Here is a 21,282-nt window from a genome sequence, read left to right on the forward strand (position 1 = left end):
GAGAGAGAGAGAGAGAGAGAGAGAGAGAGAGAGAGAGAGAGAGAGAGAGAGAGACTCTCTGTGTATCTTTGGCTGTCCTGGATCTCACTATGTAATTCACAGAGATCTGCCTGCCTCTATCTCTCCCAAGTGCTGGTATTAAAGGTGTGCACCGCCAGGACTACAGACCAGTGCAGAGGGCAGAGGACCACGTAGGCACACCTGCTTCGGAATCATGAAGCCCATGTTTAAGGTTTATCTTCTCTACCCAATTTATATGAGCAAATTACTTATCAACATCTCGTTTTCTAATCTATGTAATGGATATGATAATAGACTGTATGCCAATAGGCCATTATAATAATTAAACAAATTGATATTATACAAGCTACTTGGAATGGGGCCTAGAATATAGGAATTGTTAGGCAAGTCTCTATCACTGAGCTATACACCCAGCCCATACCTGGGGGAAATTTCTGTATTGATATTTGCTGTTACTATTTTTAGATAGTTCAAGTACATCACAGTTGCAACTAAAAATTATATTCGTTCTACTTCAGAGAAGTCAATTAAATAATTTTGTGGATCATTTATCATCCTTTATTATTTTTCCGCTCCTTCCTCTTAGCCCATAACTATTTATTTCTTTGACCAAATCTCTTGATCTCAATGACTTTCCAATTCAAGTGAAATAAACTCATTATTCCCAGGTACCCAGTCAATATTATTGGTGTATCATAATGTAACCTATTAATTGAGTCATTTTCTTTAATAACTCCTTTCTCATTCATTAGTGATACTGCTGAATTCAGTATTTTTCACCAGCATTACCTCTTAAGACATTCTTCATGGGGTAGGCAGCGTAGGTGGGTAACAGATCTCCCAATGACCACCCTCACTTTCCCCCATTCTGTTTCCATAGAGTTGCCCAAATGTTTAGTACTCTGTTTTTGTTACCAGAGTGTACGCTTTCATAAGAGCAAGGACAGCGCTTTCATGGAGCAAGAATTTCAAAGAAATAGAAAGAGACCACTCATCCGTGAGTTTCTTGCCGAACCAGGTTCCTGGATCAGAACCCTTTTCTGTTCCCTGAACCTGATGCACAGTCAAGCGAACAGCAGGTACTCACAATGAATGCATTTGCTCAATGAGTGGTTGACTTCCTAGGGACCAGTACAGACAAAGCACACATCCCTCGACTTCCTTTCATGGTAAGGGCACCATGGGATGCTGAAGGGATACATCTCTCCAGAATTAGTAACGGATCATTTGTTAGGGTAGGGTGAAGAGCTAAAGATCACAGTGGAGGAAAGGGATTTGATTGAGGAGGGAGTGGAAGAGCAGAGCCGCCTGGGACATGGCGTGCAGGAAACAAAAGCATGAACTCCACACAGAGGATGCGCCATTGCAGGGTTAGGCAATGAGGAATGGCGCAGTGAACAATAACTTAGTTTCTCCTCCATTCTCCCCCTCCATACATCCTGTTTTATTTCTTCTTCCCTACTTGTATCGAGTGCTTATAAGATTCCAGAAGTAACGGAGTAAGTGAAGTCACTGACAAGATCCCATGGAAAGGGGATCAGGAAGCCTCTCACTCTCTCTGTGTATGTGCGAGTGTGTTCGTGCATGCACCTGTATGTCACCTGCACGTGGGTACCCATGGAAGCCAGAGGAAGGTGTCAGACACCTCAGAGTTGGTTAGTTTTAGGCAGTGGTGAGCTGCCTGGTGTGGATGTTAGAAACAAAAGGAGGACAATGTTCCACATGGCTTACATGCAATTGTAAGAGGACGAGCTGAAATCACGGCAGTGAGGATGGAAGGAAAGTGATGTTAAAGTAGATACAGGAAGAATTTATAGGATGGCATCTAACTAGGGATATGTAGGTCTCCTCGGTTATGGGGGTTGCCACTAGCTCACAAGGTTGAGGGGATCAGAATCAATGGATGGGGCTCAGAGGATCTGTGGGTACGAAGGAAAGACAGACTACTGAGATCAACTTCAGAGAGGCAGCTGGACTTTATTCCAGGGGTGAGAGGAATATACTGAAAGAGAGCAGCGGCTACAGGGTTGCCTAATAAGTATTCAAAGTATGTTTCATTTGCATCAGGAAGCTCAGCCCTATCATCCCTGTAGAAATTCCTAATTATCATATGGGCAGCAGAGGGAATGCATTTGCAGGGAACTGTGTGAAAGGTCACACTTGAGGCAAGCTAGGCGTCCATGCTCAGGGACATCTTTCAAATAAGGTCAGGCAGAGAGCAGGAAGCCCTGCTGAAGGAAGGGAGTCCTTCATTTTGTACCAAGTTCAAAAAGCTTTCTGAACCTGGGGGAACTACAGGAGCCCTCCATTTTGCCTAAAGCTTATGGTGGACAGATATACACAAGCAAGGAAGAGGAAGAGGGTTTAGAATCTTCAGGAGGTATGGGATTGTGGTTGAGTCTGAGCCCTTTCACAGACAGGGAAAGCGTCTAGACCTAGAAGGGACAGAATGTCCTGAGCTTATGTGCTTGCCACACACGGCCAGTTCGATGTGTATAGGCTTGAGGCCCAGTAGAGAATTTTGAGTTTGAAGGTGAACATTACCCAGAACATGGATAATGTGGCACAGAAATCCGCTGATTAGAACAGAGAGTTGAGGATAGAACTTTCGATAACCAGATATTTAGAGTGTGACTAAGAACGAAGGAGAGGAAGGAGCGAAGTCAGGTCAGGGGGAAGCTGGAGCTGAGGAGGAGCATGCGCTGTCCAAGTAATAGAAAACACCACAGCCAGGGCTGGTAAGCTAAACAAACAAACAAACAAACAAACAAGAAACCTCAATGATAACAGCGCCATTGTTTAATTTATTGAAAGAAATCTAGTTTTAAAGCTGAGCAAGACTTTTTTTTTTTTTTTTTTAACAGACTATTGACTTGCTTTAAATGGTTGTGTGAGGCAGGGAGGAGAGATGTTCTTATCTCTTTCCTTTTGGTCTCATTCAAGCCTGCTTTCAATCTGGACCTTTCTTTTCTTTCTTTTGTTCCCTTTTCTTTGTCCTTCTTTCTGTCAACTAAATCACAGGAACTTGGAGAATACAAGTTCTGGTCTTAATTCGCAACTGGTAAATGTTTTTTTTTTTTCCCCCCACTTTCACTGAAGTTGATTTCTTCTCTCAGTAAGTTAATAGTAACAGTTCTCCCCACAAACTTTGCAGGAATCAACTTCAGCTGGGTTAGGATGCCCACTGATGCGGTACCTGATGAAGTCATCACCCATGTCAAACTGACTTTCTATTTCTGTAAGCCTTGATCCTTTGCTTAGAACAGGCAGAATGTGTTATTCTGACTTCAGTTTCTCACGACTGAAAGACTAATCAGTATTGTGATGTCCTCCCTCGGTGTTCCCAGAGCAAGGCCAGGAAACAGGGACCTCCTTTCTTCTTAGAGTACGGGTACAGGCAGTAGTGATCACAGGGAGGGAACAGGTGAGTAACCTCTTCATTATTCCGTTCAGAAGAACACACTTTCTAGTTCCAGAAGAATTTGATTGCAGCTGTTGGGGAGGTGGTTTAGGAAGGGTAGGACAATAGAGGTAAAGTGGTCAGGTGGCTGATTCAGGCGCAGTCATTTCTTTGGACCTGAGGGACTGAGGATTGCAAAAGATGCAAAATTGCTGGCTGGTCTTGAGCTTTGGAGAGCAGATGTATGATCTGACTTTTCCTGAGGCTAAGTGAGACAGATTGCAAATCCTTCCCATCTCCCTGTCTGTGATTTCACCTAGGCAGTTAGTAAATGGCCCGGAACCAATGGCACTTCTTCATTCTGCTGGAGGGAATCTTAAGTCTCCTGGAGTCTGTGGTTATTTTGATCAGGAGAACTTGGGCCAGTTGATTACCATGGATGTGTGTAGACTCCACAGAACTCGTGATAGTATTTATAGATCTTCAAAAAGAATTAAATGTTGGCTTGGTGATACTCTAGGTTATCATAAATAAAATTAAAAAAATGAAATTGAGAAAGAGACATGTTGGGCGAAATGAGAATGGTTGAGTAGAAAAATAAGGGGTGGATGGAATCCTAATTCTCTATACAGTTGTATGAAAGAACACTCGTTAAAAAGATAATTTTTTTTAAAGTCACATCTATGCTGAAGCATGCAGCCAGTCAGCAAATGAGCAGTACTTTGGAGATTGGTTCGATGTGCTAAGTGTGTGGATGGTTCCTTTGCTGCATGTTAGAATGTCTGCATGCCCTCCTGCTTTGTAAGAATCCCCAGGTACGGGAGCCACAGCTTTTCATGTATTTGAGCTGGTTTTGCTAATTATTAAACATAACTGCTGAAATACGAATTTCATCCTCTGTTTATGGATTGTTTTCCTACATGTCTTCCTTATCTGAAGCTCACAGCAGTGTTGGGCAGAAGGTAATTATCGCTACTAATTTAGAAATGAGAGAAAACAAGGTTCAGGATATTGTAGAAGGGGCAGTGATGTCACAGAGCCAGTCAGAGGCAACAGTAGGGTTAGGCCCGTTGTCTCCTGGGGCTTTGCTCTGCTATGATTGTTTCTGCCCTGGTAATTACCTTACAGTCAGCAGTCAGTGACATTAGAAGGCTCCTGTAGTTAAGACTTCCAAGGCAAAGAGAGTTTGGAAGTGATAAAGAGTGAGGTTCTTAATACTGACCTTGTTAAAGGTCAAGTGCAATGAATAACTTGACATTCTAGGAAAATGTGTGCTTCAAGAAATTAAAGCCCTTTTGGCTCTGGTCAAACTTGGATGATATGTATTCTTATGTCACATGGAACCTTATAATAAGAATGGCTTTAATTAAGTCCTGAAAGGTTATCACTTTTATGCCTATTATATTTTTTAAAGCATAAAATTAAAATAATAAAAATATTTCTATGTAGATCAGGCTGGTCTTAAACTCACAGAAATTTTCCTGCCTCTGCTGATGCAGTGCTGAGATTAAAGGCATGTGCTACCACAAGCTTACTTAGCAACACACACACACACACACACACACACACACACACACACACACTTTCTTTCTGTCTCTCTCTGTTTCTCTCTGTCTCTGTCTCTTATCTCTCTATCTACTTAAAAACACACATATACTCTCTTTCATATATATATATATATATATATATATATATATATACATATATACATATATAATATATACATATATACATATATACAGGGTGTGTGTGTGTGTGTGTGTGTGTGTGTGTGTGTTGTTTAAATGGAGTTACACTATATGGATGATTAATTACGGTCCCTGCAGGATCCATAGACTATTTAACAAAAAACCCATTACCAGGCATGGGAAACCTCCCTTTGAATTTTTGGTCAGGGACTCCAAGAGAATCCTAAAAGAGTGTAGGCTACCGTCATCGCCCTGGTTTTCTCCCAGAACTTGAAGATAAACCCTCCGGCTGAGGACGATACCCACCTTGTATGCAGGACTTGCAGGATTAAAACTGGACCGAGCTGGAAATCTCCTCCCTGAGGATAGAGCTCACAGTGTCAGGGGTGCTATGCAAGCTGCCAAGCAAAAGCAATTACAAATCCTCCCCGGCTGTAAAGCTAACCACAACAACTGGCCTGGCAAGATAGTCCCAGCGGCACAAGAGTGGCGCTTGTATCTAACCAGCAGATGTGTCATTGGGCTTTAGGTCTGCGTGGTAAGCAGGAATTTGTGCTTGGTACACTGAACCTAGGCTAGTACCCAGGGTTGGAGAGGTTATATACCCTAGAGGAGAACCTATTACTGCTGTGTTCCTAAATTAAAATCATTTCTAATTATATTCTAAATATCCATCCTTATACTCATGGATAAATATAGTTCTCACCCCTCATCAATGATGCTTCTTTCTGCAGTAGACAGAAGCTGTTGCAGAGATCCACAACTGGTACAAATGCAGAGAAGATGTGATGGTGTACCCCACCCCTGTTGGTAGATCTATACAGCAATCCCTAAACATAAGGCTCAGTGAACATCATGAGGGAGGAGAAAGATTGCAAAATCCAGAGTAGATGGATGCCCAAGCAAGACCTCAGTAACGACAAGGCTCCACCCCTAAATGAAGCCATATAGGCAAGGCTCCACCCCTAAATGAAGAGCTATAGGCAATCGATGGATGCTGAGAGGGAATCCATTTTTATCCAGGATGAGATTCCTTATCAAATGGTCAACCCTAAATCCTTGCACAAATAAAATACTAAATAAACTCAGCAGGCAGTATTTAAGTATGTGTATGTGTGTGTGTATGTGCATGTGTGTGTGTGTGTGTGTGATAATTAAAGAAGAACAGGTCATGAATTCAAGAGAGTTTTGGTGGAACATAGGAGGACTTTGAGGGAATGAGATAGGGGTGGATATAATATATAATATTCATGTATGAAATTTTCAAAAAATGAATTGAAAATAAAGAAAAATAATTTCAACAGGTTTTTTGTGTGATTCAAGCATAATTTTAATCATTGGAAAATCTAATGGAAAAATAAATTTCAATCAACTAATCTTTTAATATATGCTGACTAACATAATGTACCACTTAAATAAATAATGTTACCTTCTCTTGACTTTTAAATTATGAATAAGTGCACTGGGAATGTTGGGAGTTCATTCATGCAAAATTGCATGAACAAAATCAATTTCTCTTGCAAACTCACGAAATATAGCCTCAATAAACTTCTAGGAAACAAAAACCACAAAGTGATTGCAGACATCAAACAGAAGCTGTTGCCTTGACACCCTTTGGAGACCTGGCTACGTGTCTAATGAAATGTCTGGAGTGATTCATGGACTACAACATGTATGGAAAAGCAGACTCCAAAGGGCAGAACTATCTTTTCTGGACTTTACTGGTTCAAACAGGAAATCTTGAATCACCTCAATAAATTTTCTAGCTAATGGTTCATTCAGGTTTGGAGGGGAATAAACTGACCAAGATTCATTTACTCAGACTTGGGAACTCTACATGCTCTCTTAACTATGTAAGGATTTGGAAGGTGTTTGTCTGTTTATTTAATTGGCTGCTGTTGCTGCTGTATGTGTGTGTGTGTTCAGTGGTTTTTTTTTTTTTAACTTTACATGATTAGAAAATAAATGTGTTATTCTATGCTGGTTACCTGCCATTAGGACTTGTTCTAAATGCTCTTGCTATAGCTGACAGTAAACCAAAAAAGGCAGTGAATGAATTAGTAGTTTTTACATGGAGGTACTGTGGATGGAAAAAATGAAGAAAATATATACAAGGACTAGGAGAGGAAACGGCATTGCTGGTTGTGAAAGAGAGGAGGAATGAGAGGGTGACACTCGAGTAAAGAGGCTCCTCTCTCCAGCAGATGGAGACCATCGTAGAAAACCAGACGTGGACACAAAGATCAAAAGACTGGGAGCCCAGATCCAATGCATATGCTGTAAGCACAGCTCCTGCATCTATAGCCAGGAAACATGAGAGAAGAGGGAGCAGGAAATCATGTAAAAGCTACCGCTAAGAAGTCTACTGTGTAGCTATTAGAAGTGACTCTATATCCAAGACCAGAACAGTGACATTATCAATAGACATATTAACACAGAAGGAGAAAATCTCATGGGGTCTGTGGCGGTTTGTACATGCTTGGTCCAGCGAGTGGTACTATTAGGAGGTGTGGCCTTGCTGGAATAGGTATGTTACTGTGGGCATGGACTTAAGACCCTCACCCTAGCTGCCTGGAAGTCAGTTTCCTAGCAGCCTTCAGATAAAGATGTAGAACTCTAAGCTGCACCATGCCTGCCTAGATGTTGCCATGTTCTCACCATGATGATAATGGATTGAACCTCTGAACCGGTAAGCCATCCCCAATTAAATGTTGTCCTTTATAAGACTTGTCTTGCTCATGGTGTCAGTTCACAGCAGCAAAATGCTAAGAGAGGGTCCTGTTTCTGGAAAAAAAAAAAACACTATAGGTGACTAAGGACTGCCAAGAGACCGAGAATTAGTGTCTTCGGGAATGAGCCCTCTAATTGATTATCTAACACAGAGTAGACTAAGACAGCCTGGTATGAGACACTGTGCTGAGTCTCCTTGTCAGAAGCTGTGACCTCAATGAATGCAGTCCATGGGCAAACAGTGCAAAAGTGGTACCACACTCCTTGCTCCCTTCTGCTGGGTGCCAAAGGCACCGGCAGAAGATGGTCAAGGATTCTACTGTTGCAATTTGTAGTGTTTGTCTTTTCAGGACCCAGCAGAGTTTAGAAGAGTGAATATATGTCTGGAGGGGTAACCAGAGGATGTCAGGCATGAGCTCACAAGTGACAGAAACAGCAAAGATGTCACTGTGATTATGATGGAGATGCTGAAGGGAGAGTCTCAGGGGATGACATCAGGCAAGCAGCAGACTAGAATTTTCTGAGCACTGCCAGGAATTGTGAAGTCCAAAGTCCTTACCGTGAGGGTAACAGAGATGTTCTTGAGAATTCTATGTGAGAAGATAACATGAGCAGACATACCAGTCTCTCTGGTTGCTCAGTAAAACAAAGCCATGGTAGGGCAATGGTGGGACGCTGTGGACGGCAAGGATGCTCCCTTATAATTTGAGCAAACAAGACAGATATTTCAATAGACAGATACAGTGACAATTTTAAGAAATAGCATGCTTCTGAACAAATTTTATAAGTAGAAGGCTGGGAATGTAGATCAGAGAAAGAACGCTTGATCAAACTTGCATGTTCCAACCCTTAGCATTACATTAAAGAACAAAAATAAATAAATAAAATGGGTTGGTACTATAGCTCAGTGGCTAAATGTCCCTTCCACCAAACCTGATGACTTGAGTTTGATTCTCAGGACCCAATGAAAGGCAAGAGAGAACTGGCTTCTAACCCTAACCCTAACACTAGCCCTAGCCCTAACCCTAGCCCTAGCCCTAGCCCTAACCCTAACCCTAACCCTAGCCCTAGCCCTAGCCCTAGCCCTAGCCCTAGCCCTAACTCTTAAGAGAGTCCGCCAAAGTCATTTAGATTGTATTTCAATGAATAAGAGTGGAAAGAGAAGTAGGTTTTGTAGACAGCAATCTTGACGCTAAGTTTTTTGAGGAATACAAAGGATTATAACCTAAGGGGTTAGGACATGTTGGAGAAAAAAATACCCTGTTAAGTGGGAACAAGAAGTGAGAAATGACTGTCTGACCTCCTAGCAGGGTCTGAGAATTTTAGGAACACATCAGCTCCCTTCTGAGAGGATGAGGGGCAACGTGTCCTCTGAGAGATCCGGGTCTCAGACAGACTTAGAAGGCCGCTAAACTGAAGCAGAGGCTAAGGGCCCGTGGCCGTTTCAGTGATAGCCTATGGAAGCTCTAGAGGGCACAGACTGCAGAGGTTCAGCCTGGACTTTCATGCGTGGAGAGTTCTGGGAGCACAGTAAATGCCTGGTTACCTCAGAATTAGTAGAATGAATCATGATTTGGTAAACCCTGTCCCCTCAAGACAAGATGTGTTGTAAGCCTGGGCCTGAGAGAGGGACGGGTCCTGGGACTCGCCACACCAGCTCTGCTTCCGAGACCAGGCAGGGAAAGCCTGCTCTGAAAGCAAATGGCTCTCTTTAGTCTATTAGAGATGGGTACTCGGCTGAGGGGAAGGATTGCTTGACCTGGAGTGCACAGCCCAAAGTAATTCAGTTAGGGGAAATGATCTTTTAAATGCTAGCTGCCTGAGAGAAAACTCTTAAAACAATTTCATAGAGGGAGCACACAGCATTTAGAGAGGGCTCCTGTGCTCCAGGTTACAAAGCTGAACGAGGTAGAAATATAACGGAAGTCCCCATTATTTGCCTACCTCAAAACTGGTTATGTTTTTTTTTCTTCTCTCTTTTTCGTTTTCTTAGCTTTTAGTGACCTTTGAAGGAGTATTTCTTTTCCTAACTATTCTGTAATAGTAATTGTGTTAGTTTACTGCTTTGCTGTAAACAGGACTATTGGAATGTCTGGGCAGATCTTCCCTTAGTAGGTAACATCAGACACTTTTCGTGTCCCTTTAAGACTTGATTTCTGGATTTGATGGCATGATATTGAATGGAACTCGTGTTTATTGTGTGTTTCTGGTGTGCACAGTGATTGGTCACATCATCTGTGTGATGCAGATCAACTCTACAATGTTTGGTGGCTCAAAGGGAACTGAATTTTGCTTCCCATTTCTCAGCAATTCCCCCACCCTGTTGCAGGACATTTCTGGATAATATAAAAAGTGCATTCTGGGCTGAATTTTATTATGGCCATTATGAAAATTAAAATGTGTGATTTAAGGGAAGGCCTATATCCTGAAAAACTCTTACCTATGAATATATTACCAGGGTGACTTCTTCTCTCCAACTCTCTTCAGTAGAGTAATGACATCCCTGTTCACCCGGCCACTTAGGTCCTGGACCAACTACTTCTAAGTACCTCATCATCATCACCTGGACTGCCACCAAGAGCCTTATAGCTTGTCTTCTGTGCTTGTTCCCCCAAAGTCTGATTTACATACAGAAAGCAAAGTGACCTTTTAGAAATGCCAATCACATTATATTCCTTCTTATCTCAAAAATATCCCAGAGACTTTCCATTCCATTTATGATAAAATTCGAGGAAGAAGCTCAACTCTTCCACCCCCACCCACACATTCTCTGGTCACACTGCTCCCCTTGTTGTTCACTAAAATTACTAAATATTGAATTCTAACCTGTACCTCTGCCTTTGCTTTGTCCTTGTTTACAGTAGTTTCCACCAGCATATAGACAGCTCTTGTCCTACCATTATTCAGATCTCTATGCAAATGTCTTCTCAGAGAGGACATTCTAGGTCTTCTTATTTAAATAACTACTCGCCGCCCCTTATTACTATTACCTCTAGTTTGCTTTATCATCCTTTCCAAGTTCATATTACACTGTGTATTTGTTTAGTTTAGTGGTTTTTTTTTCTCCCGCAAAGAAAGTTTCCTGGAGTCAGGGGAGTCATTTAATTTCTCTGTTGCATGTAGGGCAATTACAACAACCACAACATATGAAAAACACATTAAATGAACAGAGGCCATCCCTCCTGGTACAGTTCTCACACTGGTGAAGCTGAAGACGGCTGGCCTGGAGACGGCTGGCCTGGAGACGGCTGGCCTGGAGACGGCTGGCCTGGAGACGGCTGGCCTGGAGACGGCTGGCCTGGAGACGGCTGGCCTGGAGNTGGAGACGGCTGGCCTGGAGACGGCTGGCCTGGAGACGGCTGGCCTGGAGACGGCTGGCCTGGAGACGGCTGGCCTGGAGACGGCTGGCCTGGAGTTTGTTTCTTTGTTCTAGGAGTTATTATGGTCTAAGTAGACATTTCTAATAAGTAACCAGAAGGAATGTAAGCCTTTTCAGTATTTTTATATCTCAAAATTTTATGGTGATGAATCAGATATGAAATAAATACTCTGTAAAACTTTATTTCATTATGAATTAAAAAAGAAATATAAGTATTTTGCATATATACTAGATACACAAAGGTCATATTATAGATGACTAGATCTTCTGACAGTTATTCATTTTGGGAGGAGGTTGAGACTATGGTTTTAATATTAAACATATTAGTAAGTGTGGCAAATAAGATACATTTTACTTTAATATAAGAAAGCTATGGTATTCTTTTCTAGGCTTAAAGCCAAGAAACTTTTTTTTAATAATTGAAAGCAAAATAAATATATTTTAATTAAATACATAAACTCTTACAAATATATTTAAAATCTGCTTTGAGAACCATTTAAGATTTAAAAAAAAAAATCTGTTTTCCAAGCTTCCTTACAACTGAATATGATAGTAATTTCTTACAAAACTATATTAATCTGGTAGCTCCAAATATGACGAGTGTAATTTACTGAGTTTCAATATAGCTCATTCTTCCCCGTTTTGCATTTTTTCCTATAAAGAAATAAACTTTGACATTATTGTCCCTCCCTTTCTTTGCTGACTAGGTTCAGTATTTGTCTGCTTCTGAATTTTCTGACCTGCCTAGCAAGAGCCCAGTCTGGCTAGGTCAGGTGTCAGAAAGTGCTGCGTCTTCTTCCCATTTCTACGTGGCCTTCAACAAAGCTCCTGGCCTCTTCAAGTCCCTAGAAAGAAGCTATCGCTCAGTGGCCTTTAAAATGCCTTCACTTCGTAAGGTCCTGGATTTACGATGTTCCCAGACACCCACTCCAAGATGTCCTCTCTGACATCGGGCATGGCTGAGAAGGCCAAAGTAGCCTGCCTTAAAACACTGTGCAGTCCTTGATGTCGACTGTCTTTCCGCTCTCGTTGCTTTATGTCGCCTTAACTGAAGTGACAATCTGCTGTTCCGAAAGAGACTCAGTTCTTGTTGGGAACTCAAGTAGGTTAAGATATGAACATCATTTCAGAAGATTTGTCACGTATGACAACGGATGGGAGAAATGATGTCCTTTGCTAAGTTTAACATCCAAGGCTTCACATAGCTAGTGAGAGTAAAGGCACTGTCTTTGTAGGGCACTACAGTTCCTGAAGGACAGCATAGTAAACTCCGTTTCCCCCATAATATTCATCAGATAGATGTCTAGCTTTGATAAGCATAACTTTAATGAAGTTAATTTATATATAAAACAATGCACATAGTTTAAGTCTACTGTTCTATGAGTCTTGGCAAATATTATGAGGGTGTGTGTGTGTGCGTGTGTGTAAGTCAGAGATTAATCTCAGATGCCATTTTTTGAGACGATATACTACTTTTTTTGTTGTTGTTGAGAGAAGGTATCTGACTAGTTTTGAGCTCATTGGTTAGGCTATAGTGTCTAGCTAGTGATCCCTTGTAAAGAGAAGAGTTTCATGCTTCTGCAGGCCAAACAATGGCGAGAGCCAAAAAAAAAAAAAAAAAAAAAAATCTTTCTTAGTACCTCAAGAGAGAGCATGGCCCTGCCAACACCTTGACTTTGAACTTCCGTCTTCCAGAGCTATGACATGTCCCACTTACTGTCTCTCTCTTGGTTACCCAATCCCAGAATCCCTCCCCCATCTCCCCTCCTTTTCTCCTCTGAGTGGGTGGGGGGTCCCCTGGGTATCCCCCCATCCTAGCACTTCAAGTCTCTTTGAGTCTAGGTGATTTCTCTCCCACTGAGACCAGACAAGGCAGTCCAGCTACAAGAACATATCCCACATATAGGCAACAGCTTTTGGGATAGCCCCCCTTTCCATTGTGATCAAACACTATGACCAAAAACTACTTGTGGATTCACGTCATTATTTCAACTGACTGTTGCAGTCTAGCATGAGAAGAAGCCGAGACAGAAACTCAAAGGCAGAGACCTGGAGGCAGGGTCTGAAGCACGGAGGGATGCTGTGTACTGGAGTGTCCCTGGTGGATGGCTTGCTAAAACTGAATCTTTATAATCTCAGGACTCACTGCCTAACACTGGCAGTACTACAGTAATTGAGGACATCCAAAATTAATCATGAATTAAATTAAATGCCCTCCAGACTTACCTACAGGCAATCTACTGGAGGCATTATTCCCAGTGAAAATTAGCTCTTACCAGACATGTCTAAGCTTGTATCAAGTCGCAAAACAAATAAAACAAAGAAACAAGCAAATAAAAAAACTACACTGTAATGAGAATTTTGTTTTATGTTTTCTTTTGTTTTTGTTTTTGTTTTATTTTTTGTTTTTTGTTTTTTTGTTTGTTTGTTTTTGTTTTTGTTTTTTGAGACAAGGTTTCTCTGTGTAGCCATGGCTGTCCTGTAGACCAGGCTGGCCTTGAACTCAGAAATCTGCCTGTCTCTGCCTCCCAAGTGCTGGGATTAAAGGTGTGCGCCATCACTGCCTGACTAGAATTTTGGTTTCTTTAAAAAACACAGAAATATTATAAGAATATGTTTTCACTATAATCCCAGGTGTGGGCTATGGGGCTGCTTCAGATTGTCCACAGCAGCTGACTATGATTTGGCTTGTGCTCTAGAAAGGGTATAATTTTTGCCAGTTGTAAGATAGTTTCTGATTGTGTGACATTTGAAGTTCTAGGGTCTTTCCTGAGGGTATATAAATGCTAAGATTGTTGTTCTTTTTTTATTATTATTAAATTTTTACTGCTAGTGACTTATAAGAATACTTGCAGTGGTGGCTCACACCTTTAATCCCAGCATTTGGGAGGCAGAGGCAGGTGGATTTCTGAGTTTGAGGCCAGCCTTGTCTACAGAGTGAGTTCCAGGACAGCCAGGGCTACACAGAGAAACCCTATCTCAAAAAACAAAAAAACAAAAACAAAACAACAACAAAAAAGAATACTTTAAAATAATTTTTAGTCTACATCAAAGTTTATCATTTGCTAAACATGGGATGATTTAAACAAATGAGATGGATTTATTTATTTTTACATAAAGAGTTAAGTTTTGGTTACTGCAATATAGAACATGTTAAATGTTTTTCTTTTTTAATTAATTAATTAATTTTTTACACTCCATATTTTATCCCCCAGCTCCCTCCACCCCATAACTGTTCCATATCTCATACCTCCTCCCCATAACCCCTGTCTCCACGTGGATGTCCCCACCCTCCACCCCCCCCTGACCTCTAAACTCCCTGGGGCCTCCAGTCTCTTGAGGGTTAGGTGCATCATCTCTGAATAAACACAGACCCGGCAGTCCTCTACTGTATGTGTGTTGGGGGCCTCATATCAGCTGGTGTATGCTGCCTGCCTGTTTGGTGGTTCAGTGTTTGAGAGATCTCAGGGGTCCAGATTAACTGAGACTGCTGGTCCTTCTATAGGGTCATCCTTCTCTTCAGCTTCTTTCAGACTTCCCTAAGTCAACAACAAGGATCAGCTGCTTCTGCCCATTGGTTGGGTGCAAATTTCTGCATCAAACTCTTTCAGCTGTTTGCTGGGTCTTCCGGAGTGCAGTCATGCTAGGTCCCTTTTTGTGAGTGCTCCATAGCCTCAGTAATAATGTCAGGCCTTGGGGCCTCCCCTTGAGCTGGATTCCACTTGGGCCTGTCACTGGACCTTCTTTTCCTCAGGCTCCTCTCCATTTTTATCCCTGCAATTCTTTCAGCAAGAAACAATTATGGGTCAGAGGTGTGACTGTAGGATGACAATCCCATCACTCACTTGATGTCCTGTCTTCCTGCTGGAGGTGGGCTCTGTAAGTTCCCTCTCCCTACTGTCAGGCATTTCATCTAAGGTCACTCCCTTTGAGTCCTGAGAGTCTCTCACCTCCCAGGTCTCTAGTGCATACTGGAAGGTCCCCCCAATCTCCTCCTGAGGTTGCCTGTTTCCATTCTTTCTGCTAGCGTTCAGGGTTTCAGTTCTTTTCCCTCACCCAATACCAAATCAGGTTCCCTACTTCCCAACCACCAGTTCACTTTCACTCCCAGGATCCTCCCTCGATCCCCACTTGTAGTGGATATTAGCCACAAAAAAAAAAAAAAAGTACAGAATACCCAAGACACAGTCCACAGAACTCAAAAAGGTTGGCAAGCTGAAGTGCCCAAGTAAGGATGCCTCCGTCCCACTTGGGAGAGAGGATTGTTGTTCTTGTTATGGTTGTTGTTGCTGGGTTGTGGGTTGGTGGCTACTGGATGGTTGCTATTGATTCTGTTTTTTGTTGTTGTTGTTGTTGTTGTTTTGTTTTTTTGTTGTTGTTTTTTTGGGGGGTTTTTTTGACAAAGAAGAAAGAGGAAGAAACAATTAAATAAATTAATGGTAAAGATCAAACTTGGCCCAAGGAACTCAAAGTCCCTAATCAGCAGGAAGTAGTTGAATGATAACACTGCTGCCTTTCCCTCTGTGCCTTTTTCTCTATCTTGTGTTAGGGCGTATAAAGGGTGGCAAAGGTAGAGGAGAATGGTGGAAGAAAAAGAACTCACAAAGTAACAAAAATTAACTACACAACACAACCACCCCCATGTCGTTTTGACACACTGATATCTGTTATTAAACCATAACGTTTATGTAAACCATGGCCTTTCCTTCATCCTCCAAATCTCATATTAACATGTTAATATCGTAATACAAACTGCAAAACATTAAGTCCCACAATTGTATCCATGAAATTCGTATAAAGTATGCTTTGGAAAGACTGAATCATTTCCTTTGGGGTATGATGTTGCATGAATATCACTGTTCCATTGAAAACTGGTCAATTATATCCAATTACTACCATTTCTTGATGGGAAAGATCAACAAAATTTAAGCCAATACTGTGGAGAAATAATGAATTTCTTTAAACAGTCATTTTAAAGGGTTGTATCATTTAGCTCAAATGTTGCAATGTTTATCAGCTTTTGTTATTTTGGAATTTGAGGTATATTGTATTGCTTATTCTTAAGAAAAATCTGCCTTTAATCATCATTTGTAAATATTGTATTTAAGGAATTTACTTAATATTGTATAAGGGGAAATCCGATAATGTTTGTATTCACAAGTGAGAATACTTTGCTTATCTCTTTTACATTTAACATATATTTATTACAAATATTTCTAGATTTGATTTTTTTTTTAGTTTTAATTATGGCCATGTCTACAAGATCATCTGTCACCGTAAATGACCCAATGATAAAAACTGCAGGATTCGTTTACTTGTACAATATGGAAGTGTACATCATATCAACTTTGTATAAACTTTTGCATTTTTGATCTGTTTGAAATAATTAAATTATTCTCCAAAAAAAAAAAAAAAAAAAAAGGCTTGTAAAAGCCTTGAGCATTAAGTTTGAGATTAGACTTAGGGCAATTAACAAGAGAAAAGCCAGAATGGAAACAAGCTACAAAGATAGGTTTGCTGACCAAATGGATATACAGATGTGGGAAAGGAACATTCTAGAAGAAGCAGAGGTTTATAACATTCCTAAATGTTACTTTACTTGATATTGTAATAAAATCCCCAAAGAATCAACTTAATGGAAAGGGGGATTTGTTTTTGACTCCTGGTCTGAGGATATATGCTTGTCGTGGTGGGGAAGGCAGGGTGGCAGGATCAGGTTGATGGGAAAAGCACGAGGCAATTTGCTCTCTTTTCAGTGGACCAGGAAGTATGAAGAGATGAATGTCAGCTGTCCACTATGTTTCTCCCTTTTCTCAATTTATTCCTTCCGGATTCCTAAACCTTAGGATGGTGCCTCCCAAGTTCAGGGCAAGCATTTTCCATCAGGCAATTTTATGTGGAAATAATTTCACAGAAACCCTGTCTCAGCTTCTTTTCCATTTATAGTGATAAAACACCTAGATGAAAGAAACTTAGGGGAGGACACAATGACAATGGCTCTCAGTTCAAGGTAGAGTACATCATGGTGAGGAAGGCCAGATATCAGGGAATGAAAGCATCTACAAATAAGGACAAAGAGAAAGATGTGCATTTGTGCTCAGCTTGGTTTTTGTTTGTTAATTTTTGTGTTTTTTGTTTGTTTGTTTCATTTTATACAGTTCAAGATCCTACAACAGGGGATAGTCTCATCCATAATTAAGAAAAGTCTTTCTAAACCAATTAATGCAATCAAGATAATTGCCTGGAGGCAAGCTCAGAGATCCAACTCCTAGGCAATTCTGTAAATAATCTAGCCCTCAGACCCCCTCCATGATCCTCATTAATTTCCTAGGTGTTTTTTAATCCAATGAATTTGGACAGAGCAGGAAACCACCACAGGTCCCAACTTCCTGATTCACCAGCTTACCCACTTCCTTTTCTTAAATGTAAAGAGAACACAACAGTTCAGAACAAGTTTCAGAATTTGTCTCCAAGGGAAGGAAACTGTAAAAATGAAAGACATTATCACAGTATTATGTAACATAAGAAGCAGAGATATTTTTATTGGTCATTTTATTTATTTATACTTCCAATGTTATCTCCTTTCTTAGTTTCCTCCTTAAACCCCTTATCCCATCCTCCTTCCCCCTGCTTCTCTGAAGGTGCCCCCCCCACCTACCCCTCCTCACTGCCCTAGCATTGCCTTACCCTGGGTCATGGAGCCTCTACAGAACCAAGGAACTCCCCTCCCATTGATGTCACATAAGGCCATCCTCTGCTACATATGCAGCTGGATCCTTGGGTCCCTTCATGTGTACTCTTTGGTTGGTGGTTTAGTACCTGGGAGCTCTGGGTGGGGGGAGGGGTCTGGTTAGTTGATATGTTTGTTCTTCCTATGGGGTTGCAAACCCCTTCAGCTCCTTAGTCCTTCCCCAACCCCTCCACTGAGGACCCCATGCTCAGTCGAATGGTTGGCTGTGAGCATCTGTATCTGTATTGGTCAGGCTCTGGCAAAGCCTCTCAGAAGACAGCTATATCAGGCTCCCGTCAGCAAACACTACTTGGCATCAGCACTAGTGTCTGGGTTTGGTGTCTACAGATGGGGTAGATCCCTAGGTGGGGCAGTTTCTGGATGGCCTTTCCTTCAGTCTCTGCTCCACAATTTGTCCCTGCATTTCCTTTAGACAGGAGCAATTCTGGGTTAAAATTTTGGAGATGGATGGGTGGCCCCACCCTTCAAATGGGGAGGAGGACTATGCCTAACCTCTGGATACTGTCTCTACAAGTTCTTTATCCCCTTTGTTGGGTATTTAAGCTAATGCCATCCCTGTTGGGTCCTGGGACCCTCTTGTTTTCTTGGCATCTGGGACTTTGTCTCCAAGGGAAAGAAACTGTAAAAATGATAGGCATTATCACAGTGTTATGTAACATAAGAAGCAGAGCTATATTTTTAGTAACTTTTCCATAATAGGCATATGAATTTAAATCCTTTGGGCAAGAAGTCTTACTTGGTGGCTAGCTAGGTCAAAGGTTGTCTGGGAGGGGGATGAAACTGGCAGATGCCTTGCAGGAAGAGCTGCAGTGGGAAAATGAGCTTCCTGGAGACAGTCCACCATTTTGCTATGCTACGATGGGTGTACTCTGGAGAGGCACATACCTAGGGTCTTTGTCCCAGAATTATTTCTTGCTCCTGATGTGCCTTCTCATGTCTGTTACTGCTATAGTCCTCATATGTCTGGCATGATGTAATTTGACATGGGGACAACCTCATTGCCTATGTCCTGGTATGACTACTTCCTGGGTGATATCCCACTCTATTGGGCCATTTTGGTGCAGATCAACATCAACATGAACGTTCTTGAGATAATGCTATTTAGATGGATTAATGAATTTATGGAATTCCTGATTTGGTTTAAGTAGTTTTAGGAAGTTAGTTAGATTTAAGTTGGGAAGTTAGGGTAGTTGATAGAAAGTTTTAAGTTAGACTACAAGACTAGAATATGTCCCTTCCTCATAGAATATCAAGAGCTGCATAGGTTAGAGAAAGCAGTACAGTGAGCATTCATGTGTTACAAGCGTGTAAATTGTAGTAGCAAAAAAAAATAGGCTTGGGACAAGGTTTTTTATTAGATATTTACTTTATTTACATTTCAAATATTGTCCCTTTCCTGGTTTCCCTTCCAAAAACCCCCATTCTCCCCTCCCCCTGTTTATCAAAGCTTGGGACAAATTAATGATCAAAGAAAACATTCTTTCTAGGTTGGGCCTGAGTTCCTGGGTTTTGTATCTAGGGCTATGGCCACAGATTCTGGTGTGAACCATGAAAAGGAAGGTCATAAACAAAGAGAAGGTAGTTACATTCTGTATGCAAGAACAGAGAACAGATGACTAGCCAGTTTAGATGATCAGGACTTCAAATATAAGATATGAGATAGATAATCTGTTTCTTGGTAAATAATTTTTTTGTCAGCTAAGCATAGGAAAAAACTTGCTACTATAGACATGCTTAAACTTTGTTAATCAATAACAAAAGAATTATGGCTTCAGGGTTATGATGAACTTATGAAGAGAAAGGTAGATGGGAAATATATAGTTAGGTATGAGGTTTAAAAGTACTATACATAATTTCCCTTTGTGTAATGATTTTAATGTGTTTCTGAAGAATATGATTTTGTGGTTATTGTTTTTAGAGAATATGTAACTTGTGGGTATGAGGCAATCTTTTTCACACATAGAGAATTCTGTCTTAGATGGTTTAAAAGGACTAAGGGAAAAAAATAACATTGTTTGGAGTACTACTCAGCAGTTAAAAACAATGTCTTCATGAAATTCACTGGCAAATGGATGGGACTAGAAAATATCATCCTGAGTGAGGTAACCCAGTCACAAAAAAACACACATGGTATGTACTCACTGATAAGTGGATATTAGGCAAAAAGCTCAGAATACCAGTGATATAATTCACAGACTATATGAAGCTTAAGAAGAAGGAAGACCAAAGTGTGGATGATTCAGGCATTAGAAGGGGGAACAAAAAACTAGAGGTAGAGGGTGGGAGGGACTTGGGAGGAAGAGAGAAGGAGAGAAAAAAGTGGGCCAGGATAAGGAGAGGAGAGGAGACAGGGGTGATATACAAAGGGTCAGGAAATTGAACAGAGGTATGTAGCAATGGGGGATGGGGAGTTGGGGGTAGCCACCAGAAAGTCCCAGATTCCAGGAAAGCAAGAGGCTCCCAGGACCCAATGGGGAATGACCCAATAAAGGGGAGGGACAACCTATTGAAACCATATCTAGAAGTTAGGCAAGACCCCCTACTTGAGGAATGGGGCCACCCATTCATCTCCAAAATTTTAACCCAGAATTTCTCCTGTCTAAAGGAAATGCAGGGACAAAGAATGAAACAGAGACTGAAGGAAGGGCCATACAGAGACTGCCCCACCTGGGCATCCGTCCTGTTTGCAGACACCAAAAACAGACACTATTGCTGATACCAAGAAGAGCTTGCTGACAGGAGCCTGATTTAGCTGTCTTCTGGGAGGCTCTGCTAGAGCCTGACCAATACAGATGCAGATGCTCGCAGCCAACCATCAGTCTGAGCACAGGGACCCCAATGGAGGATTTAGGGGAAGGACTGGAGAAGCTGAAGGGGTTTACAACCCCATAGGAAGAACAAAAATATCAACCAACTATGGGGAATTGCAGGCTGGTCTCCAGTCGAGCTGAGGTCTGAACCCCGAAGGTCATAATTCAACCTCATGACAAGGTAGGCGTTCCCTCATTCTCCTGGAACTCTGGTCCCTGCTTAAGGTACCACCTCCCACAGCCCCACAAGAGAAGCACGGTCAGTGGTCATATGAGCAATGGCCCAAGCTTCTGACCTTCAGGCTAAACTCCTCCCCAGTTACCTAGCAACAGGGAACCCCATAAAAGGGTGTGTTCAGCCCCACCAAGCTCTCTTCTCTTGCTCTTACCCTTTTACTCCTTTGTCCTCTCACTTCTCTCTTCTCTCTCCTCTTTCCTTTCTCTTTGTCTTCTCTCTCCTTTCTCTTTGTCTTCTCTCTCTCTCTCTCTCTCTCTCTCTCTCT

Source organism: Mus pahari, chromosome 12, assembly GCF_900095145.1.
Source record: "Mus pahari chromosome 12, PAHARI_EIJ_v1.1, whole genome shotgun sequence".
Taxonomy (NCBI): Eukaryota; Metazoa; Chordata; class Mammalia; order Rodentia; family Muridae; genus Mus; species Mus pahari.